At 42.6% G+C, this 19,206-nt stretch overlaps 36 non-coding genes across 36 annotated transcripts; all 36 read left to right on the forward strand.

Annotated features, from left to right (window-relative positions):
* Positions 1-62: 62 nt before the first annotated feature.
* LOC140024030 (5S ribosomal RNA) lies at positions 63-181 on the forward strand. Its single transcript, XR_011828001.1, has one exon. It is a non-coding gene; the product is annotated as a 5S ribosomal RNA (ribosomal RNA).
* A 416-nt stretch (positions 182-597) lies between these two features.
* LOC140024435 (5S ribosomal RNA) lies at positions 598-716 on the forward strand. Its single transcript, XR_011828408.1, has one exon. It is a non-coding gene; the product is annotated as a 5S ribosomal RNA (ribosomal RNA).
* A 417-nt stretch (positions 717-1,133) lies between these two features.
* LOC140023372 (5S ribosomal RNA) lies at positions 1,134-1,252 on the forward strand. Its single transcript, XR_011827342.1, has one exon. It is a non-coding gene; the product is annotated as a 5S ribosomal RNA (ribosomal RNA).
* A 416-nt stretch (positions 1,253-1,668) lies between these two features.
* Positions 1,669-1,787, forward strand: LOC140024291 (5S ribosomal RNA). Its single transcript, XR_011828264.1, has one exon. It is a non-coding gene; the product is annotated as a 5S ribosomal RNA (ribosomal RNA).
* Positions 1,788-2,204: 417 nt separating this feature from the next.
* On the forward strand, positions 2,205-2,323 carry LOC140024741 (5S ribosomal RNA). The gene has a single exon (XR_011828717.1). It is a non-coding gene; the product is annotated as a 5S ribosomal RNA (ribosomal RNA).
* A 416-nt stretch (positions 2,324-2,739) lies between these two features.
* LOC140032510 (5S ribosomal RNA) lies at positions 2,740-2,858 on the forward strand. Its single transcript, XR_011836436.1, has one exon. It is a non-coding gene; the product is annotated as a 5S ribosomal RNA (ribosomal RNA).
* A 416-nt stretch (positions 2,859-3,274) lies between these two features.
* LOC140024031 (5S ribosomal RNA) lies at positions 3,275-3,393 on the forward strand. The gene has a single exon (XR_011828002.1). It is a non-coding gene; the product is annotated as a 5S ribosomal RNA (ribosomal RNA).
* A 416-nt stretch (positions 3,394-3,809) lies between these two features.
* LOC140024437 (5S ribosomal RNA) lies at positions 3,810-3,928 on the forward strand. Its single transcript, XR_011828410.1, has one exon. It is a non-coding gene; the product is annotated as a 5S ribosomal RNA (ribosomal RNA).
* A 417-nt stretch (positions 3,929-4,345) lies between these two features.
* LOC140023374 (5S ribosomal RNA) lies at positions 4,346-4,464 on the forward strand. Its single transcript, XR_011827344.1, has one exon. It is a non-coding gene; the product is annotated as a 5S ribosomal RNA (ribosomal RNA).
* Positions 4,465-4,880: 416 nt separating this feature from the next.
* On the forward strand, positions 4,881-4,999 carry LOC140024293 (5S ribosomal RNA). Its single transcript, XR_011828266.1, has one exon. It is a non-coding gene; the product is annotated as a 5S ribosomal RNA (ribosomal RNA).
* A 416-nt stretch (positions 5,000-5,415) lies between these two features.
* Positions 5,416-5,534, forward strand: LOC140024742 (5S ribosomal RNA). The gene has a single exon (XR_011828718.1). It is a non-coding gene; the product is annotated as a 5S ribosomal RNA (ribosomal RNA).
* Positions 5,535-5,950: 416 nt separating this feature from the next.
* On the forward strand, positions 5,951-6,069 carry LOC140032511 (5S ribosomal RNA). The gene has a single exon (XR_011836437.1). It is a non-coding gene; the product is annotated as a 5S ribosomal RNA (ribosomal RNA).
* Positions 6,070-6,485: 416 nt separating this feature from the next.
* Positions 6,486-6,604, forward strand: LOC140024032 (5S ribosomal RNA). The gene has a single exon (XR_011828003.1). It is a non-coding gene; the product is annotated as a 5S ribosomal RNA (ribosomal RNA).
* A 416-nt stretch (positions 6,605-7,020) lies between these two features.
* Positions 7,021-7,139, forward strand: LOC140024438 (5S ribosomal RNA). The gene has a single exon (XR_011828411.1). It is a non-coding gene; the product is annotated as a 5S ribosomal RNA (ribosomal RNA).
* A 417-nt stretch (positions 7,140-7,556) lies between these two features.
* LOC140023375 (5S ribosomal RNA) lies at positions 7,557-7,675 on the forward strand. The gene has a single exon (XR_011827345.1). It is a non-coding gene; the product is annotated as a 5S ribosomal RNA (ribosomal RNA).
* Positions 7,676-8,091: 416 nt separating this feature from the next.
* On the forward strand, positions 8,092-8,210 carry LOC140024294 (5S ribosomal RNA). The gene has a single exon (XR_011828267.1). It is a non-coding gene; the product is annotated as a 5S ribosomal RNA (ribosomal RNA).
* A 417-nt stretch (positions 8,211-8,627) lies between these two features.
* On the forward strand, positions 8,628-8,746 carry LOC140024743 (5S ribosomal RNA). Its single transcript, XR_011828719.1, has one exon. It is a non-coding gene; the product is annotated as a 5S ribosomal RNA (ribosomal RNA).
* Positions 8,747-9,162: 416 nt separating this feature from the next.
* On the forward strand, positions 9,163-9,281 carry LOC140032512 (5S ribosomal RNA). Its single transcript, XR_011836438.1, has one exon. It is a non-coding gene; the product is annotated as a 5S ribosomal RNA (ribosomal RNA).
* Positions 9,282-9,697: 416 nt separating this feature from the next.
* Positions 9,698-9,816, forward strand: LOC140024033 (5S ribosomal RNA). Its single transcript, XR_011828004.1, has one exon. It is a non-coding gene; the product is annotated as a 5S ribosomal RNA (ribosomal RNA).
* A 416-nt stretch (positions 9,817-10,232) lies between these two features.
* Positions 10,233-10,351, forward strand: LOC140023960 (5S ribosomal RNA). Its single transcript, XR_011827926.1, has one exon. It is a non-coding gene; the product is annotated as a 5S ribosomal RNA (ribosomal RNA).
* A 417-nt stretch (positions 10,352-10,768) lies between these two features.
* On the forward strand, positions 10,769-10,887 carry LOC140032513 (5S ribosomal RNA). The gene has a single exon (XR_011836439.1). It is a non-coding gene; the product is annotated as a 5S ribosomal RNA (ribosomal RNA).
* A 416-nt stretch (positions 10,888-11,303) lies between these two features.
* On the forward strand, positions 11,304-11,422 carry LOC140024295 (5S ribosomal RNA). The gene has a single exon (XR_011828268.1). It is a non-coding gene; the product is annotated as a 5S ribosomal RNA (ribosomal RNA).
* A 417-nt stretch (positions 11,423-11,839) lies between these two features.
* Positions 11,840-11,958, forward strand: LOC140025105 (5S ribosomal RNA). The gene has a single exon (XR_011829083.1). It is a non-coding gene; the product is annotated as a 5S ribosomal RNA (ribosomal RNA).
* Positions 11,959-12,374: 416 nt separating this feature from the next.
* LOC140032514 (5S ribosomal RNA) lies at positions 12,375-12,493 on the forward strand. The gene has a single exon (XR_011836440.1). It is a non-coding gene; the product is annotated as a 5S ribosomal RNA (ribosomal RNA).
* A 417-nt stretch (positions 12,494-12,910) lies between these two features.
* LOC140032515 (5S ribosomal RNA) lies at positions 12,911-13,029 on the forward strand. The gene has a single exon (XR_011836441.1). It is a non-coding gene; the product is annotated as a 5S ribosomal RNA (ribosomal RNA).
* A 416-nt stretch (positions 13,030-13,445) lies between these two features.
* LOC140024296 (5S ribosomal RNA) lies at positions 13,446-13,564 on the forward strand. Its single transcript, XR_011828269.1, has one exon. It is a non-coding gene; the product is annotated as a 5S ribosomal RNA (ribosomal RNA).
* A 417-nt stretch (positions 13,565-13,981) lies between these two features.
* Positions 13,982-14,100, forward strand: LOC140024744 (5S ribosomal RNA). Its single transcript, XR_011828720.1, has one exon. It is a non-coding gene; the product is annotated as a 5S ribosomal RNA (ribosomal RNA).
* Positions 14,101-14,516: 416 nt separating this feature from the next.
* LOC140032516 (5S ribosomal RNA) lies at positions 14,517-14,635 on the forward strand. The gene has a single exon (XR_011836442.1). It is a non-coding gene; the product is annotated as a 5S ribosomal RNA (ribosomal RNA).
* A 416-nt stretch (positions 14,636-15,051) lies between these two features.
* LOC140024297 (5S ribosomal RNA) lies at positions 15,052-15,170 on the forward strand. The gene has a single exon (XR_011828270.1). It is a non-coding gene; the product is annotated as a 5S ribosomal RNA (ribosomal RNA).
* A 417-nt stretch (positions 15,171-15,587) lies between these two features.
* Positions 15,588-15,706, forward strand: LOC140022678 (5S ribosomal RNA). The gene has a single exon (XR_011826657.1). It is a non-coding gene; the product is annotated as a 5S ribosomal RNA (ribosomal RNA).
* A 417-nt stretch (positions 15,707-16,123) lies between these two features.
* Positions 16,124-16,242, forward strand: LOC140032518 (5S ribosomal RNA). Its single transcript, XR_011836444.1, has one exon. It is a non-coding gene; the product is annotated as a 5S ribosomal RNA (ribosomal RNA).
* A 416-nt stretch (positions 16,243-16,658) lies between these two features.
* LOC140024298 (5S ribosomal RNA) lies at positions 16,659-16,777 on the forward strand. The gene has a single exon (XR_011828271.1). It is a non-coding gene; the product is annotated as a 5S ribosomal RNA (ribosomal RNA).
* Positions 16,778-17,194: 417 nt separating this feature from the next.
* On the forward strand, positions 17,195-17,313 carry LOC140024397 (5S ribosomal RNA). Its single transcript, XR_011828370.1, has one exon. It is a non-coding gene; the product is annotated as a 5S ribosomal RNA (ribosomal RNA).
* A 416-nt stretch (positions 17,314-17,729) lies between these two features.
* LOC140023961 (5S ribosomal RNA) lies at positions 17,730-17,848 on the forward strand. The gene has a single exon (XR_011827927.1). It is a non-coding gene; the product is annotated as a 5S ribosomal RNA (ribosomal RNA).
* Positions 17,849-18,265: 417 nt separating this feature from the next.
* LOC140032519 (5S ribosomal RNA) lies at positions 18,266-18,384 on the forward strand. The gene has a single exon (XR_011836445.1). It is a non-coding gene; the product is annotated as a 5S ribosomal RNA (ribosomal RNA).
* A 416-nt stretch (positions 18,385-18,800) lies between these two features.
* On the forward strand, positions 18,801-18,919 carry LOC140024299 (5S ribosomal RNA). The gene has a single exon (XR_011828272.1). It is a non-coding gene; the product is annotated as a 5S ribosomal RNA (ribosomal RNA).
* Positions 18,920-19,206: the final 287 nt, after the last annotated feature.

Below are 19,206 nucleotides of genomic sequence, written 5' to 3' on the forward strand. Positions count from 1 at the left end.
GAAAAGCCACACTGCTTCGCAGGACGGGGTAGTTTAAAAGAATAAAGCGAAAGGAATATGGCGGGTGCGATCATACCAGCACTAATGCACCAGATCCCATCAGAACTTCGAAATTAAGCGTGTTTGGGCGAGAGTAGTACTTGGATTGGTGACCCCCTGGGAAGTCCTCGTGTTGCACCCCTCTCTTTTTTGTTTCGAAATCCAAATTTCCTATTCGTTCTTTATCCTGTAGTAATTTAGCTCCGTCGGAACGATTGCTTAATATTTTGCTTCTTGTCGAAGGGTGAAGGAGGATCTGAAGGCGCGAGACAAATCAGGAACGGTACGGCTCGATCAAAGCCCGGATCGTCGATCAAATTTGTCGGCGCAAATGTATCAGCGCAAGCGTGAAGGATTGATTTCATGATAATGTAGAGTTGCGGGATGATGGAAAAAAACAGGGGGCAAATCAATAACAAAAAAAATTATGAAAGCAAATAAATAAAAGGATAATAGGAAAATGCTTGAATTGACGCTTAAAATGAATTTCGGTCTAGAAAAGCCACACTGCTTCGCAGGACGGGGTAGTTTAAAAGAATAAAGCGAAAGGAATATGGCGGGTACGATCATACCAGCACTAATGCACCGGATCCCATCAGAACTTCGAAATTAAGCGTGTTTGGGCGAGAGTAGTACTTGGATTGGTGACCCCCTGGGAAGTCCTCGTGTTGCACCCCTCTCTTTTTTGTTTCGAAATCCAAATTTCCTATTCGTTCTTTATCCTGTAGTAATTTAGGTCCTTCGGAACAATTGCTTTATATTTTGCTTCTTCTCGAGGCATGAAGGCGGATCTGAAGGCGCGAGACAAATCAGGAACGGTACGGCTCGATCAAAGCCCGGATCGTCGCTCAAATTTATCGGCGCAAATGTATCAGCGCAAGCGTGAAGGATTGATTTCATGATAATTTAGAGTTGCGGGACGATGGAAAAAAATAGGGGGCAAATCAATAACAAAAAAAAAATATGAAAGCAAATAAATAAAAGGATAATAGGAAAATGCTTGAATTGACGCTTAAAATGAATTTCGGTCTAGAAAAGCCACACTGCTTCGCAGGACGGGGTAGTTTAAAAGAATAAAGCGAAAGGAACATGGCGGGTGCGATCATACCAGCACTAATGCACCGGATCCCATCAGAACTCCGAAGTTAAGCATGCTTGGGCGAGAGTAGTGCTAGGATGGGTGACCCCCTGGGAATTCCTCTTGTTACACCCCTCTCTTTTTTGTTTCGAAATTCAAATTTTCTATTCGTTCTTTATCCTGTAGTAATTTAGCTCCGTCGGAACGATTGCTTAATATTTTGCTTCTTGTCGAAGCGTGAAGGAGGATCTGAAGGCGCGAGACAAATCAGGAACGGTACGGCTCGATCAAAGCCCGGATCGTCGCTCAAATTTGTCGGCGCAAATGTATCAGTGCAAGCGTGAAGGATTGATTTCATGATAATGTAGAGTTGCGGGATGATGGAAAAAAACAGGGGGCAAATCAATAACAAAAAAAATTATGAAAGCAAATAAATAAAAGGATAATAGGAAAATGCTTGAATTGACGCTTAAAATGAATTTCGGTCTAGAAAAGCCACACTGCTTCGCAGGACGGGGTAGTTTAAAAGAATAAAGCGAAAGGAATATGGCGGGTGCGATCATACCAGCACTAATGCACCGGATCCCATCAGAACTTCGAAATTAAGCGAGTTTGGGCGAGAGTAGTACTTGGATTGGTGACCCCCTGGGAAGTCCTCGTGTTGCACCCCTCTCTTTTTTGTTTCGAAATCCAAATTTCCTATTTGTTCTTTATCCTGTAGTAATTTAGCTCTGTCGGAACGATTGCTTAATATTTTGCTTCTTGTCGAAGCGTGAAGGAGGATCTGAAGGCGCGAGACAAATCAGGAACGGTACGGCTCGATCAAAGCCCGGATCGTCGCTCAAATTTGTCGGCGCAAATGTATCAGCGCAAGCGTGAAGGATTGATTTCATGATAATTTAGAGTTGCGGGATGATGGAAAAAAACAGGGGGCAAATCAATAACAAAAAAAAAATATGAAAGCAAATAAATAAAAGGATAATAGGAAAATGCTTGAATTGACGCTTAAAATGAATTTCGGTCTAGAAAAGCCACACTGCTTCGCAGGACGGGGTAGTTTAAAAGAATAAAGCGAAAGGAATATGGCGGGTGCGATCATACCAGCACTAATGCACCGGATCCCATCAGAACTTCGAAATTAAGCGTGTTTGGGCGAGAGTAGTATTTGGATTGTTGACCCCCTGGGAAGTCCTCGTGTTGCACCCCTCTCTCTTTTGTTTCGAAATCCAAATTTCCTATTCGTTCTTTATCCAGTAGTAATTTAGCTCCGTCGGAACGATTGCTTAATATTTTGCTTCTTGTCGAAGTGTGAAGGAGGATCTGAAGGCGCGAGACAAATCAGGAACGGTACGGTTCGATCAAAGCCCGGATCGTCGCTCAAATTTGTCGGCGCAAATGTATCAGCGCAAGCGTGAAGGATTGATTTCATGATAATTTAGAGTTGCGGGATGATGGAAAAAAACAGGGGGCAAATCAATAACAAAAAAAAATATGAAAGCAAATAAATAAAAGGATAATAGGAAAATGCTTGAATTGACGCTTAAAATGAATTTCGGTCTAGAAAAGCCACACTGCTTCGCAGGACGGGGTAGTTTAAAAGAATAAAGCGAAAGGAACATGGCGGGTGCGATCATACCAGCACTAATGCACCGGATCCCATCAGAACTCCGAAGTTAAGCATGCTTGGGCGAGAGTAGTGCTAGGATGGGTGACCCCCTGGGAATTCCTCTTGTTGCACCCCTCTCTTTTTTGTTTCGAAATTCAAATTTTCTATTCGTTCTTTATCCTGTAGTAATTTAGCTCCGTCGGAACGATTGCTTAATATTTTGCTTCTTGTCGAAGCGTGAAGGAGGATCTGAAGGCGCGAGACAAATCAGGAACGGTACGGCTCGATCAAAGCCCGGATCGTCGCTCAAATTTATCGGCGCAAATGTATCAGCGCAAGCGTGAAGGATTGATTTCATGATAATTTAGAGTTGCGGGATGATGGAAAAAAACAGGGGGCAAATCAATAACAAAAAAAATTATGAAAGCAAATAAATAAAAGGATAATAGGAAAATGCTTGAATTGACGCTTAAAATGAATTTCGGTCTAGAAAAGCCACACTGCTTCGCAGGACGGGGTAGTTTAAAAGAATAAAGCGAAAGGAATATGGCGGGTGCGATCATACCAGCACTAATGCACCAGATCCCATCAGAACTTCGAAATTAAGCGTGTTTGGGCGAGAGTAGTACTTGGATTGGTGACCCCCTGGGAAGTCCTCGTGTTGCACCCCTCTCTTTTTTGTTTCGAAATCCAAATTTCCTATTCGTTCTTTATCCTGTAGTAATTTAGCTCCGTCGGAACGATTGCTTAATATTTTGCTTCTTGTCGAAGGGTGAAGGAGGATCTGAAGGCGCGAGACAAATCAGGAACGGTACGGCTCGATCAAAGCCCGGATCGTCGATCAAATTTGTCGGCGCAAATGTATCAGCGCAAGCGTGAAGGATTGATTTCATGATAATGTAGAGTTGCGGGATGATGGAAAAAAACAGGGGGCAAATCAATAACAAAAAAAATTATGAAAGCAAATAAATAAAAGGATAATAGGAAAATGCTTGAATTGACGCTTAAAATGAATTTCGGTCTAGAAAAGCCACACTGCTTCGCAGGACGGGGTAGTTTAAAAGAATAAAGCGAAAGGAATATGGCGGGTACGATCATACCAGCACTAATGCACCGGATCCCATCAGAACTTCGAAATTAAGCGTGTTTGGGCGAGAGTAGTACTTGGATTGGTGACCCCCTGGGAAGTCCTCGTGTTGCACCCCTCTCTTTTTTGTTTCGAAATCCAAATTTCCTATTCGTTCTTTATCCTGTAGTAATTTAGGTCCTTCGGAACAATTGCTTTATATTTTGCTTCTTCTCGAGGCATGAAGGCGGATCTGAAGGCGCGAGACAAATCAGGAACGGTACGGCTCGATCAAAGCCCGGATCGTCGCTCAAATTTATCGGCGCAAATGTATCAGCGCAAGCGTGAAGGATTGATTTCATGATAATTTAGAGTTGCGGGACGATGGAAAAAAACAGGGGGCAAATCAATAACAAAAAAAAAATATGAAAGCAAATAAATAAAAGGATAATAGGAAAATGCTTGAATTGACGCTTAAAATGAATTTCGGTCTAGAAAAGCCACACTGCTTCGCAGGACGGGGTAGTTTAAAAGAATAAAGCGAAAGGAACATGGCGGGTGCGATCATACCAGCACTAATGCACCGGATCCCATCAGAACTCCGAAGTTAAGCATGCTTGGGCGAGAGTAGTGCTAGGATGGGTGACCCCCTGGGAATTCCTCTTGTTACACCCCTCTCTTTTTTGTTTCGAAATTCAAATTTTCTATTCGTTCTTTATCCTGTAGTAATTTAGCTCCGTCGGAACGATTGCTTAATATTTTGCTTCTTGTCGAAGCGTGAAGGAGGATCTGAAGGCGCGAGACAAATCAGGAACGGTACGGCTCGATCAAAGCCCGGATCGTCGCTCAAATTTGTCGGCGCAAATGTATCAGTGCAAGCGTGAAGGATTGATTTCATGATAATGTAGAGTTGCGGGATGATGGAAAAAAACAGGGGGCAAATCAATAACAAAAAAAATTATGAAAGCAAATAAATAAAAGGATAATAGGAAAATGCTTGAATTGACGCTTAAAATGAATTTCGGTCTAGAAAAGCCACACTGCTTCGCAGGACGGGGTAGTTTAAAAGAATAAAGCGAAAGGAATATGGCGGGTGCGATCATACCAGCACTAATGCACCGGATCCCATCAGAACTTCGAAATTAAGCGAGTTTGGGCGAGAGTAGTACTTGGATTGGTGACCCCCTGGGAAGTCCTCGTGTTGCACCCCTCTCTTTTTTGTTTCGAAATCCAAATTTCCTATTTGTTCTTTATCCTGTAGTAATTTAGCTCTGTCGGAACGATTGCTTAATATTTTGCTTCTTGTCGAAGCGTGAAGGAGGATCTGAAGGCGCGAGACAAATCAGGAACGGTACGGCTCGATCAAAGCCCGGATCGTCGCTCAAATTTGTCGGCGCAAATGTATCAGCGCAAGCGTGAAGGATTGATTTCATGATAATTTAGAGTTGCGGGATGATGGAAAAAAACAGGGGGCAAATCAATAACAAAAAAAAATATGAAAGCAAATAAATAAAAGGATAATAGGAAAATGCTTGAATTGACGCTTAAAATGAATTTCGGTCTAGAAAAGCCACACTGCTTCGCAGGACGGGGTAGTTTAAAAGAATAAAGCGAAAGGAATATGGCGGGTGCGATCATACCAGCACTAATGCACCGGATCCCATCAGAACTTCGAAATTAAGCGTGTTTGGGCGAGAGTAGTATTTGGATTGTTGACCCCCTGGGAAGTCCTCGTGTTGCACCCCTCTCTCTTTTGTTTCGAAATCCAAATTTCCTATTCGTTCTTTATCCAGTAGTAATTTAGCTCCGTCGGAACGATTGCTTAATATTTTGCTTCTTGTCGAAGTGTGAAGGAGGATCTGAAGGCGCGAGACAAATCAGGAACGGTACGGTTCGATCAAAGCCCGGATCGTCGCTCAAATTTGTCGGCGCAAATGTATCAGCGCAAGCGTGAAGGATTGATTTCATGATAATTTAGAGTTGCGGGATGATGGAAAAAAACAGGGGGCAAATCAATAACAAAAAAAAATATGAAAGCAAATAAATAAAAGGATAATAGGAAAATGCTTGAATTGACGCTTAAAATGAATTTCGGTCTAGAAAAGCCACACTGCTTCGCAGGACGGGGTAGTTTAAAAGAATAAAGCGAAAGGAACATGGCGGGTGCGATCATACCAGCACTAATGCACCGGATCCCATCAGAACTCCGAAGTTAAGCATGCTTGGGCGAGAGTAGTGCTAGGATGGGTGACCCCCTGGGAATTCCTCTTGTTGCACCCCTCTCTTTTTTGTTTCGAAATTCAAATTTTCTATTCGTTCTTTATCCTGTAGTAATTTAGCTCCGTCGGAACGATTGCTTAATATTTTGCTTCTTGTCGAAGCGTGAAGGAGGATCTGAAGGCGCGAGACAAATCAGGAACGGTACGGCTCGATCAAAGCCCGGATCGTCGCTCAAATTTATCGGCGCAAATGTATCAGCGCAAGCGTGAAGGATTGATTTCATGATAATTTAGAGTTGCGGGATGATGGAAAAAAACAGGGGGCAAATCAATAACAAAAAAAATTATGAAAGCAAATAAATAAAAGGATAATAGGAAAATGCTTGAATTGACGCTTAAAATGAATTTCGGTCTAGAAAAGCCACACTGCTTCGCAGGACGGGGTAGTTTAAAAGAATAAAGCGAAAGGAATATGGCGGGTGCGATCATACCAGCACTAATGCACCAGATCCCATCAGAACTTCGAAATTAAGCGTGTTTGGGCGAGAGTAGTACTTGGATTGGTGACCCCCTGGGAAGTCCTCGTGTTGCACCCCTCTCTTTTTTGTTTCGAAATCCAAATTTCCTATTCGTTCTTTATCCTGTAGTAATTTAGCTCCGTCGGAACGATTGCTTAATATTTTGCTTCTTGTCGAAGGGTGAAGGAGGATCTGAAGGCGCGAGACAAATCAGGAACGGTACGGCTCGATCAAAGCCCGGATCGTCGATCAAATTTGTCGGCGCAAATGTATCAGCGCAAGCGTGAAGGATTGATTTCATGATAATGTAGAGTTGCGGGATGATGGAAAAAAACAGGGGGCAAATCAATAACAAAAAAAATTATGAAAGCAAATAAATAAAAGGATAATAGGAAAATGCTTGAATTGACGCTTAAAATGAATTTCGGTCTAGAAAAGCCACACTGCTTCGCAGGACGGGGTAGTTTAAAAGAATAAAGCGAAAGGAATATGGCGGGTACGATCATACCAGCACTAATGCACCGGATCCCATCAGAACTTCGAAATTAAGCGTGTTTGGGCGAGAGTAGTACTTGGATTGGTGACCCCCTGGGAAGTCCTCGTGTTGCACCCCTCTCTTTTTTGTTTCGAAATCCAAATTTCCTATTCGTTCTTTATCCTGTAGTAATTTAGGTCCTTCGGAACAATTGCTTTATATTTTGCTTCTTCTCGAGGCATGAAGGCGGATCTGAAGGCGCGAGACAAATCAGGAACGGTACGGCTCGATCAAAGCCCGGATCGTCGCTCAAATTTATCGGCGCAAATGTATCAGCGCAAGCGTGAAGGATTGATTTCATGATAATTTAGAGTTGCGGGACGATGGAAAAAAACAGGGGGCAAATCAATAACAAAAAAAAAATATGAAAGCAAATAAATAAAAGGATAATAGGAAAATGCTTGAATTGACGCTTAAAATGAATTTCGGTCTAGAAAAGCCACACTGCTTCGCAGGACGGGGTAGTTTAAAAGAATAAAGCGAAAGGAACATGGCGGGTGCGATCATACCAGCACTAATGCACCGGATCCCATCAGAACTCCGAAGTTAAGCATGCTTGGGCGAGAGTAGTGCTAGGATGGGTGACCCCCTGGGAATTCCTCTTGTTACACCCCTCTCTTTTTTGTTTCGAAATTCAAATTTTCTATTCGTTCTTTATCCTGTAGTAATTTAGCTCCGTCGGAACGATTGCTTAATATTTTGCTTCTTGTCGAAGCGTGAAGGAGGATCTGAAGGCGCGAGACAAATCAGGAACGGTACGGCTCGATCAAAGCCCGGATCGTCGCTCAAATTTGTCGGCGCAAATGTATCAGTGCAAGCGTGAAGGATTGATTTCATGATAATGTAGAGTTGCGGGATGATGGAAAAAAACAGGGGGCAAATCAATAACAAAAAAAATTATGAAAGCAAATAAATAAAAGGATAATAGGAAAATGCTTGAATTGACGCTTAAAATGAATTTCGGTCTAGAAAAGCCACACTGCTTCGCAGGACGGGGTAGTTTAAAAGAATAAAGCGAAAGGAATATGGCGGGTGCGATCATACCAGCACTAATGCACCGGATCCCATCAGAACTTCGAAATTAAGCGAGTTTGGGCGAGAGTAGTACTTGGATTGGTGACCCCCTGGGAAGTCCTCGTGTTGCACCCCTCTCTTTTTTGTTTCGAAATCCAAATTTCCTATTTGTTCTTTATCCTGTAGTAATTTAGCTCTGTCGGAACGATTGTTTAATATTTTGCTTCTTGTCGAAGCGTGAAGGAGGATCTGAAGGCGCGAGACAAATCAGGAACGGTACGGCTCGATCAAAGCCCGGATCGTCGCTCAAATTTGTCGGCGCAAATGTATCAGCGCAAGCGTGAAGGATTGATTTCATGATAATTTAGAGTTGCGGGATGATGGAAAAAAACAGGGGGCAAATCAATAACAAAAAAAAAATATGAAAGCAAATAAATAAAAGGATAATAGGAAAATGCTTGAATTGACGCTTAAAATGAATTTCGGTCTAGAAAAGCCACACTGCTTCGCAGGACGGGGTAGTTTAAAAGAATAAAGCGAAAGGAATATGGCGGGTGCGATCATACCAGCACTAATGCACCGGATCCCATCAGAACTTCGAAATTAAGCGTGTTTGGGCGAGAGTAGTATTTGGATTGTTGACCCCCTGGGAAGTCCTCGTGTTGCACCCCTCTCTCTTTTGTTTCGAAATCCAAATTTCCTATTCGTTCTTTATCCAGTAGTAATTTAGCTCCGTCGGAACGATTGCTTAATATTTTGCTTCTTGTCGAAGTGTGAAGGAGGATCTGAAGGCGCGAGACAAATCAGGAACGGTACGGTTCGATCAAAGCCCGGATCGTCGCTCAAATTTGTCGGCGCAAATGTATCAGCGCAAGCGTGAAGGATTGATTTCATGATAATTTAGAGTTGCGGGATGATGGAAAAAAACAGGGGGCAAATCAATAACAAAAAAAAATATGAAAGCAAATAAATAAAAGGATAATAGGAAAATGCTTGAATTGACGCTTAAAATGAATTTCGGTCTAGAAAAGCCACACTGCTTCGCAGGACGGGGTAGTTTAAAAGAATAAAGCGAAAGGAACATGGCGGGTGCGATCATACCAGCACTAATGCACCGGATCCCATCAGAACTCCGAAGTTAAGCATGCTTGGGCGAGAGTAGTGCTAGGATGGGTGACCCCCTGGGAATTCCTCTTGTTGCACCCCTCTCTTTTTTGTTTCGAAATTCAAATTTTCTATTCGTTCTTTATCCTGTAGTAATTTAGCTCCGTCGGAACGATTGCTTAATATTTTGCTTCTTGTCGAAGCGTGAAGGAGGATCTGAAGGCGCGAGACAAATCAGGAACGGTACGGCTCGATCAAAGCCCGGATCGTCGCTCAAATTTATCGGCGCAAATGTATCAGCGCAAGCGTGAAGGATTGATTTCATGATAATTTAGAGTTGCGGGATGATGGAAAAAAACAGGGGGCAAATCAATAACAAAAAAAATTATGAAAGCAAATAAATAAAAGGATAATAGGAAAATGCTTGAATTGACGCTTAAAATGAATTTCGGTCTAGAAAAGCCACACTGCTTCGCAGGACGGGGTAGTTTAAAAGAATAAAGCGAAAGGAATATGGCGGGTGCGATCATACCAGCACTAATGCACCAGATCCCATCAGAACTTCGAAATTAAGCGTGTTTGGGCGAGAGTAGTACTTGGATTGGTGACCCCCTGGGAAGTCCTCGTGTTGCACCCCTCTCTTTTTTGTTTCGAAATCCAAATTTCCTATTCGTTCTTTATCCTGTAGTAATTTAGCTCCGTCGGAACGATTGCTTAATATTTTGCTTCTTGTCGAAGGGTGAAGGAGGATCTGAAGGCGCGAGACAAATCAGGAACGGTACGGCTCGATCAAAGCCCGGATCGTCGATCAAATTTGTCGGCGCAAATGTATCAGCGCAAGCGTGAAGGATTGATTTCATGATAATGTAGAGTTGCGGGATGATGGAAAAAAACAGGGGGCAAATCAATAACAAAAAAAATTATGAAAGCAAATAAATAAAAGGATAATAGGAAAATGCTTGAATTGACGCTTAAAATGAATTTCGGTCTAGAAAAGCCACACTGCTTCGCAGGACGGGGTAGTTTAAAAGAATAAAGCGAAAGGAATATGGCAGGTGCGATCATACCAGCACTAATGCACCGGATCCCATCAGAACTTCGAAATTAAGCGTGTTTGGGCGAGAGTAGTACTTGGATTGGTGACCCCCTGGGAAGTCCTCGTGTTGCACCCCTCTCTTTTTTGTTTCGAAATCCAAATTTCCTATTCGTTCTTTATCCTGTAGTAATTTAGGTCCTTCGGAACAATTGCTTTATATTTTGCTTCTTCTCGAAGCATGAAGGCGGATCTGAAGGCGCGAGACAAATCAGGAACGGTACGGCTCGATCAAAGCCCGGATCGTCGCTCAAATTTATCGGCGCAAATGTATCAGCGCAAGCGTGAAGGATTGATTTCATGATAATTTAGAGTTGCGGGATGATGGAAAAAAAAAGGGGGCAAATCAATAACAAAAAAAAAATATGAAAGCAAATAAATAAAAGGATAATAGGAAAATGCTTGAATTGACGCTTAAAATGAATTTCGGTCTAGAAAAGCCACACTGCTTCGCAGGACGGGGTAGTTTAAAAGAATAACGCGAAAGGAACATGGCGGGTGCGATCATACCAGCACTAATGCACCGGATCCCATCAGAACTCCGAAGTTAAGCATGCTTGGGCGAGAGTAGTGCTAGGATGGGTGACCCCCTGGGAATTCCTCTTGTTGCACCCCTCTCTTTTTTGTTTCGAAATTCAAATTTTCTATTCGTTCTTTATCCTGTAGTAATTTAGCTCCGTCGGAACGATTGCTTAATATTTTGCTTCTTGTCGAAGCGTGAAGGAGGATCTGAAGGCGCGAGACAAATCAGGAACGGTACGGCTCGATCAAAGCCCGGATCGTCGCTCAAATTTGTCGGCGCAAATGTATCAGTGCAAGCGTGAAGGATTGATTTCATGATAATGTAGAGTTGCGGGATGATGGAAAAAAACAGGGGGCAAATCAATAACAAAAAAAATTATGAAAGCAAATAAATAAAAGGATAATAGGAAAATGCTTGAATTGACGCTTAAAATGAATTTCGGTCTAGAAAAGCCACACTGCTTCGCAGGACGGGGTAGTTTAAAAGAATAAAGCGAAAGGAATATGGCGGGTGCGATCATACCAGCACTAATGCACCGGATCCCATCAGAACTTCGAAATTAAGCGAGTTTGGGCGAGAGTAGTACTTGGATTGGTGACCCCCTGGGAAGTCCTCGTGTTGCACCCCTCTCTTTTTTGTTTCGAAATCCAAATTTCCTATTCGTTCTTTATCCTGTAGTAATTTAGCTCTGTCGGAACGATTGCTTAATATTTTGCTTCTTGTCGAAGCGTGAAGGAGGATCTGAAGGCGCGAGACAAATCAGGAACGGTACGGCTCGATCAAAGCCCGGATCGTCGCTCAAATTTGTCGGCGCAAATGTATCAGCGCAAGCGTGAAGGATTGATTTCATGATAATTTAGAGTTGCGGGATGATGGAAAAAAACAGGGGGCAAATCAATAACAAAAAAAAAATATGAAAGCAAATAAATAAAAGGATAATAGGAAAATGCTTGAATTGACGCTTAAAATGAATTTCGGTCTAGAAAAGCCACACTGCTTCGCAGGACGGGGTAGTTTAAAAGAATAAAGCGAAAGGAATATGGCGGGTGCGATCATACCAGCACTAATGCACCGGATCCCATCAAAACTTCGAAATTAAGCGTGTTTGGGCGAGAGTAGTATTTGGATTGTTGACCCCCTGGGAAGTCCTCGTGTTGCACCCCTCTCTCTTTTGTTTCGAAATCCAAATTTCCTATTCGTTCTTTATCCAGTAGTAATTTAGCTCCGTCGGAACGATTGCTTAATATTTTGCTTCTTGTCGAAGTGTGAAGGAGGATCTGAAGGCGCGAGACAAATCAGGAACGGTACGGTTCGATCAAAGCCCGGATCGTCGCTCAAATTTGTCGGCGCAAATGTATCAGCGCAAGCGTGAAGGATTGATTTCATGATAATTTAGAGTTGCGGGATGATGGAAAAAAACAGGGGGCAAATCAATAACAAAAAAAAATATGAAAGCAAATAAATAAAAGGATAATAGGAAAATGCTTGAATTGACGCTTAAAATGAATTTCGGTCTAGAAAAGCCACACTGCTTCGCAGGACGGGGTAGTTTAAAAGAATAAAGCGAAAGGAACATGGCGGGTGCGATCATACCAGCACTAATGCACCGGATCCCATCAGAACTCCGAAGTTAAGCATGCTTGGGCGAGAGTAGTGCTAGGATGGGTGACCCCCTGGGAATTCCTCTTGTTGCACCCCTCTCTTTTTTGTTTCGAAATTCAAATTTTCTATTCGTTCTTTATCCTGTAGTAATTTAGCTCCGTCGGAACGATTGCTTAATATTTTGCTTCTTGTCGAAGCGTGAAGGAGGATCTGAAGGCGCGAGACAAATCAGGAACGGTACGGCTCGATCAAAGCCCGGATCGTCGCTCAAATTTATCGGCGCAAATGTATCAGCGCAAGCGTGAAGGATTGATTTCATGATAATTTAGAGTTGCGGGATGATGGAAAAAAACAGGGGGCAAATCAATAACAAAAAAAAAATATGAAAGCAAATAAATAAAAGGATAATAGGAAAATGCTTGAATTGACGCTTAAAATGAATTTCGGTCTAGAAAAGCCACACTGCTTCGCAGGACGGGGTAGTTTAAAAGAATAAAGCGAAAGGAACATGGCGGGTGCGATCATACCAGCACTAATGCACCGGATCCCATCAGAACTCCGAAGTTAAGCATGCTTGGGCGAGAGTAGTGCTAGGATGGGTGACCCCCTGGGAATTCCTCTTGTTGCACCCCTCTCTTTTTTGTTTCGAAATTCAAATTTTCTATTCGTTCTTTATCCTGTAGTAATTTAGCTCCGTCGGAACGATTGCTTAATATTTTGCTTCTTGTCGAAGCGTGAAGGAGGATCTGAAGGCGCGAGACAAATCAGGAACGGTACGGCTCGATCAAAGCCCGGATCGTCGCTCAAATTTGTCGGCGCAAATGTATCAGTGCAAGCGTGAAGGATTGATTTCATGATAATGTAGAGTTGCGGGATGATGGAAAAAAACAGGGGGCAAATCAATAACAAAAAAAATTATGAAAGCAAATAAATAAAAGGATAATAGGAAAATGCTTGAATTGACGCTTAAAATGAATTTCGGTCTAGAAAAGCCACACTGCTTCGCAGGACGGGGTAGTTTAAAAGAATAAAGCGAAAGGAATATGGCGGGTGCGATCATACCAGCACTAATGCACCGGATCCCATCAGAACTTCGAAATTAAGCGAGTTTGGGCGAGAGTAGTACTTGGATTGGTGACCCCCTGGGAAGTCCTCGTGTTGCACCCCTCTCTTTTTTGTTTCGAAATCCAAATTTCCTATTCGTTCTTTACCCTGTAGTAATTTAGCTCTGTCGGAACGATTGCTTAATATTTTGCTTCTTGTCGAAGCGTGAAGGAGGATCTGAAGGCGCGAGACAAATCAGGAACGGTACGGCTCGATCAAAGCCCGGATCGTCGCTCAAATTTGTCGGCGCAAATGTATCAGCGCAAGCGTGAAGGATTGATTTCATGATAATTTAGAGTTGCGGGATGATGGAAAAAAACAGGGGGCAAATCAATAACAAAAAAAAAATATGAAAGCAAATAAATAAAAGGATAATAGGAAAATGCTTGAATTGACGCTTAAAATGAATTTCGGTCTAGAAAAGCCACACTGCTTCGCAGGACGGGGTAGTTTAAAAGAATAAAGCGAAAGGAATATGGCGGGTGCGATCATACCAGCACTAATGCACCGGATCCCATCAGAACTTCGAAATTAAGCGTGTTTGGGCGAGAGTAGTATTTGGATTGTTGACCCCCTGGGAAGTCCTCGTGTTGCACCCCTCTCTCTTTTGTTTCGAAATCCAAATTTCCTATTCGTTCTTTATCCAGTAGTAATTTAGCTCCGTCGGAACGATTGCTTAATATTTTGCTTCTTGTCGAAGTGTGAAGGAGGATCTGAAGGCGCGAGACAAATCAGGAACGGTACGGTTCGATCAAAGCCCGGATCGTCGCTCAAATTTGTCGGCGCAAATGTATCAGCGCAAGCGTGAAGGATTGATTTCATGATAATTTAGAGTTGCGGGATGATGGAAAAAAACAGGGGGCAAATCAATAACAAAAAAAAATATGAAAGCAAATAAATAAAAGGATAATAGGAAAATGCTTGAATTGACGCTTAAAATGAATTTCGGTCTAGAAAAGCCACACTACTTCGCAGGACGGGGTAGTTTAAAAGAATAAAGCGAAAGGAACATGGCGGGTGCGATCATACCAGCACTAATGCACCGGATCCCATCAGAACTCCGAAGTTAAGCATGCTTGGGCGAGAGTAGTGCTAGGATGGGTGACCCCCTGGGAATTCCTCTTGTTGCACCCCTCTCTTTTTTGTTTCGAAATTCAAATTTTCTATTCGTTCTTTATCCTGTAGTAATTTAGCTCCCTCGGAACGATTGCTTAATATTTTGCTTCTTGTCGAAGCGTGAAGGAGGATCTGAAGGCGCGAGACAAATCAGGAACGGTACGGCTCGATCAAAGCCCGGATCGTCACTCAAATTTGTCGGCGCAAATGTATCAGTGCAAGCGTGAAGGATTGATTTCATGATAATGTAGAGTTGCGGGATGATGGAAAAAAACAGGGGGCAAATCAATAACAAAAAAAATTATGAAAGCAAATAAATAAAAGGATAATAGGAAAATGCTTGAATTGACGCTTAAAATGAATTTCGGTCTAGAAAAGCCACACTGCTTCGCAGGACGGGGTAGTTTAAAAGAATAAAGCGAAAGGAATATGGCGGGTGCGATCATACCAGCACTAATGCACCGGATCCCATCAGAACTTCGAAATTAAGCGAGTTTGGGCGAGAGTAGTACTTGGATTGGTGACCCCCTGGGAAGTCCTCGTGTTGCACCCCTCTCTTTTTTGTTTCGAAATCCAAATTTCCTATTCGTTCTTTATCCTGTAGTAATTTAGCTCTGTCGGAACGATTGCTTAATATTTTGCTTCTTGTCGAAGCGTGAAGGAGGATCTGAAGGCGCGAGACAAATCAGGAACGGTACGGCTCGATCAAAGCCCGGATCGTCGCTCAAATTTGTCGGCGCAAATGTATCAGCGCAAGCGTGAAGGATTGATTTCATGATAATTTAGAGTTGCGGGATGATGGAAAAAAACAGGGGGCAAATCAATAACAAAAAAAAAATATGAAAGCAAATAAATAAAAGGATAATAGGAAAATGCTTGAATTGACGCTTAAAATGAATTTCGGTCTAGAAAAGCCACACTGCTTCGCAGGACGGGGTAGTTTAAAAGAATAAAGCGAAAGGAATATGGCGGGTGCGATCATACCAGCACTAATGCACCGGATCCCATCAGAACTTCGAAATTAAGCGTGTTTGGGCGAGAGTAGTACTTGGATTGGTGACCCCCTGGGAAGTCCTCGTGTTGCACCCCTCTCTTTTTTGTTTCGAAATCCAAATTTCCTATTCGTTCTTTATCCTGTAGTAATTTAGCTCCGTCGGAACGATTGCTTTATATTTTGCTTCTTCTCGAAGCATGAAGGCGGATCTGAAGGCGCGAGACAAATCAGGAACGGTACGGATCGATCAAAGCCCGGATCGTCGCTCAAATTTATCGGCGCAAATGTATCAGCGCAAGCGTGAAGGATTGATTTCATGATAATTTAGAGTTGCGGGATGATGGAAAAAAACAGGGGGCAAATCAATAACAAAAAAAAAATATGAAAGCAAATAAATAAAAGGATAATAGGAAAATGCTTGAATTGACGCTTAAAATGAATTTCGGTCTAGAAAAGCCACACAGCTTCGCAGGACGGGGTAGTTTAAAAGAATAACGCGAAAGGAACATGGCGGGTGCGATCATACCAGCACTAATGCACCGGATCCCATCAGAACTCCGAAGTTAAGCATGCTTGGGCGAGAGTAGTGCTAGGATGGGTGACCCCCTGGGAATTCCTCTTGTTGCACCCCTCTCTTTTTTGTTTCGAAATTCAAATTTTCTATTCGTTCTTTATCCTGTAGTAATTTAGCTCCGTCGGAACGATTGCTTAATATTTTGCTTCTTGTCGAAGCGTGAAGGAGGATCTGAAGGCGCGAGACAAATCAGGAACGGTACGGCTCGATCAAAGCCCGGATCGTCGCTCAAATTTGTCGGCGCAAATGTATCAGTGCAAGCGTGAAGGATTGATTTCATGATAATGTAGAGTTGCGGGATGATGGAAAAAAACAGGGGGCAAATCAATAACAAAAAAAATTATGAAAGCAAATAAATAAAAGGATAATAGGAAAATGCTTGAATTGACGCTTAAAATGAATTTCGGTCTAGAAAAGCCACACTGCTTCGCAGGACGGGGTAGTTTAAAAGAATAAAGCGAAAGGAATATGGCGGGTGCGATCATACCAGCACTAATGCACCGGATCCCATCAGAACTTCGAAATTAAGCGAGTTTGGGCGAGAGTAGTACTTGGATTGGTGACCCCCTGGGAAGTCCTCGTGTTGCACCCCTCTCTTTTTTGTTTCGAAATCCAAATTTCCTATTCGTTCTTTATCCTGTAGTAATTTAGCTCTGTCGGAACGATTGCTTAATATTTTGCTTCTTGTCGAAGCGTGAAGGAGGATCTGAAGGCGCGAGACAAATCAGGAACGGTACGGCTCGATCAAAGCCCGGATCGTCGCTCAAATTTGTCGGCGCAAATGTATCAGCGCAAGCGTGAAGGATTGATTTCATGATAATTTAGAGTTGCGGGATGATGGAAAAAAACAGGGGGCAAATCAATAACAAAAAAAAAATATGAAAGCAAATAAATAAAAGGATAATAGGAAAATGCTTGAATTGACGCTTAAAATGAATTTCGGTCTAGAAAAGCCACACTGCTTCGCAGGACGGGGTAGTTTAAAAGAATAAAGCGAAAGGAATATGGCGGGTGCGATCATACCAGCACTAATGCACCGGATCCCATCAGAACTTCGAAATTAAGCGTGTTTGGGCGAGTGTAGTATTTGGATTGGTGACCCCCTGGGAAGTCCTCGTGTTGCACCCCTCTCTTTTTTGTTTCGAAATCCAAATTTCCTATTCGTTCTTTATCCAGTAGTAATTTAGCTCCGTCGGAACGATTGCTTAATATTTTGCTTCTTGTCGAAGCGTGAAGGAGGATCTGAAGGCGCGAGACAAATCAGGAACGGTACGGTTCGATCAAAGCCCGGATCGTCGCTCAAATTTGTCGGCGCAAATGTATCAGCGCAAGCGTGAAGGATTGATTTCATGATAATTTAGAGTTGCGGGATGATGGAAAAAAACAGGGGGCAAATCAATAACAAAAAAAAATATGAAAGCAAATAAATAAAAGGATAATAGGAAAATGCTTGAATTGACGCTTAAAATGAATTTCGGTCTAGAAAAGCCACACTGCTTCGCAGGACGGGGTAGTTTAAAAGAATAAAGCGAAAGGAATATGGCAGGTGCGATCATACCAGCACTAATGCACCGGATCCCATCAGAACTTCGAAATTAAGCGTGTTTGGGCGAGAGTAGTACTTGGATTGGTGACCCCCTGGGAAGTCCTCGTGTTGCACCCCTCTCTTTTTTGTTTCGAAATCCAAATTTCCTATTCGTTCTTTATCCTGTAGTAATTTAGGTCCTTCGGAGCAATTGCTTTATATTTTGCTTCTTCTCGAAGCATGAAGGCGGATCTGAAGGCGCGAGACAAATCAGGAACGGTACGGCTCGATCAAAGCCCGGATCGTCGCTCAAATTTATCGGCGCAAATGTATCAGCGCAAGCGTGAAGGATTGATTTCATGATAATTTAGAGTTGCGGGATGATGGAAAAAAACAGGGGGCAAATCAATAACAAAAAAAAAATATGAAAGCAAATAAATAAAAGGATAATAGGAAAATGCTTGAATTGACGCTTAAAATGAATTTCGGTCTAGAAAAGCCACACAGCTTCGCAGGACGGGGTAGTTTAAAAGAATAACGCGAAAGGAACATGGCGGGTGCGATCATACCAGCACTAATGCACCGGATCCCATCAGAACTCCGAAGTTAAGCATGCTTGGGCGAGAGTAGTGCTAGGATGGGTGACCCCCTGGGAATTCCTCTTGTTGCACCCCTCTCTTTTTTGTTTCGAAATTCAAATTTTCTATTCGTTCTTTATCCTGTAGTAATTTAGCTCCGTCGGAACGATTGCTTAATATTTTGCTTCTTGTCGAAGCGTGAAGGAGGATCTGAAGGCGCGAGACAAATCAGGAACGGTACGGCTCGATCAAAGCCCGGATCGTCGCTCAAATTTGTCGGCGCAAATGTATCAGTGCAAGCGTGAAGGATTGATTTCATGATAATGTAGAGTTGCGGGATGATGGAAAAAAACAGGGGGCAAATCAATAACAAAAAAAATTATGAAAGCAAATAAATAAAAGGATAATAGGAAAATGCTTGAATTGACGCTTAAAATGAATTTCGGTCTAGAAAAGCCACACTGCTTCGCAGGACGGGGTAGTTTAAAAGAATAAAGCGAAAGGAATATGGCGGGTGCGATCATACCAGCACTAATGCACCGGATCCCATCAGAACTTCGAAATTAAGCGAGTTTGGGCGAGAGTAGTACTTGGATTGGTGACCCCCTGGGAAGTCCTCGTGTTGCACCCCTCTCTTTTTTGTTTCGAAATCCAAATTTCCTATTCGTTCTTTATCCTGTAGTAATTTAGCTCTGTCGGAACGATTGCTTAATATTTTGCTTCTTGTCGAAGCGTGAAGGAGGATCTGAAGGCGCGAGACAAATCAGGAACGGTACGGCTCGATCAAAGCCCGGATCGTCGCTCAAATTTGTCGGCGCAAATGTATCAGCGCAAGCGTGAAGGATTGATTTCATGATAATTTAGAGTTGCGGGATGATGGAAAAAAACAGGGGGCAAATCAATAACAAAAAAAAAATA

This window comes from Coffea arabica, chromosome 11e (assembly GCF_036785885.1).
Source record: "Coffea arabica cultivar ET-39 chromosome 11e, Coffea Arabica ET-39 HiFi, whole genome shotgun sequence".
Taxonomy (NCBI): domain Eukaryota; kingdom Viridiplantae; phylum Streptophyta; class Magnoliopsida; order Gentianales; family Rubiaceae; genus Coffea; species Coffea arabica.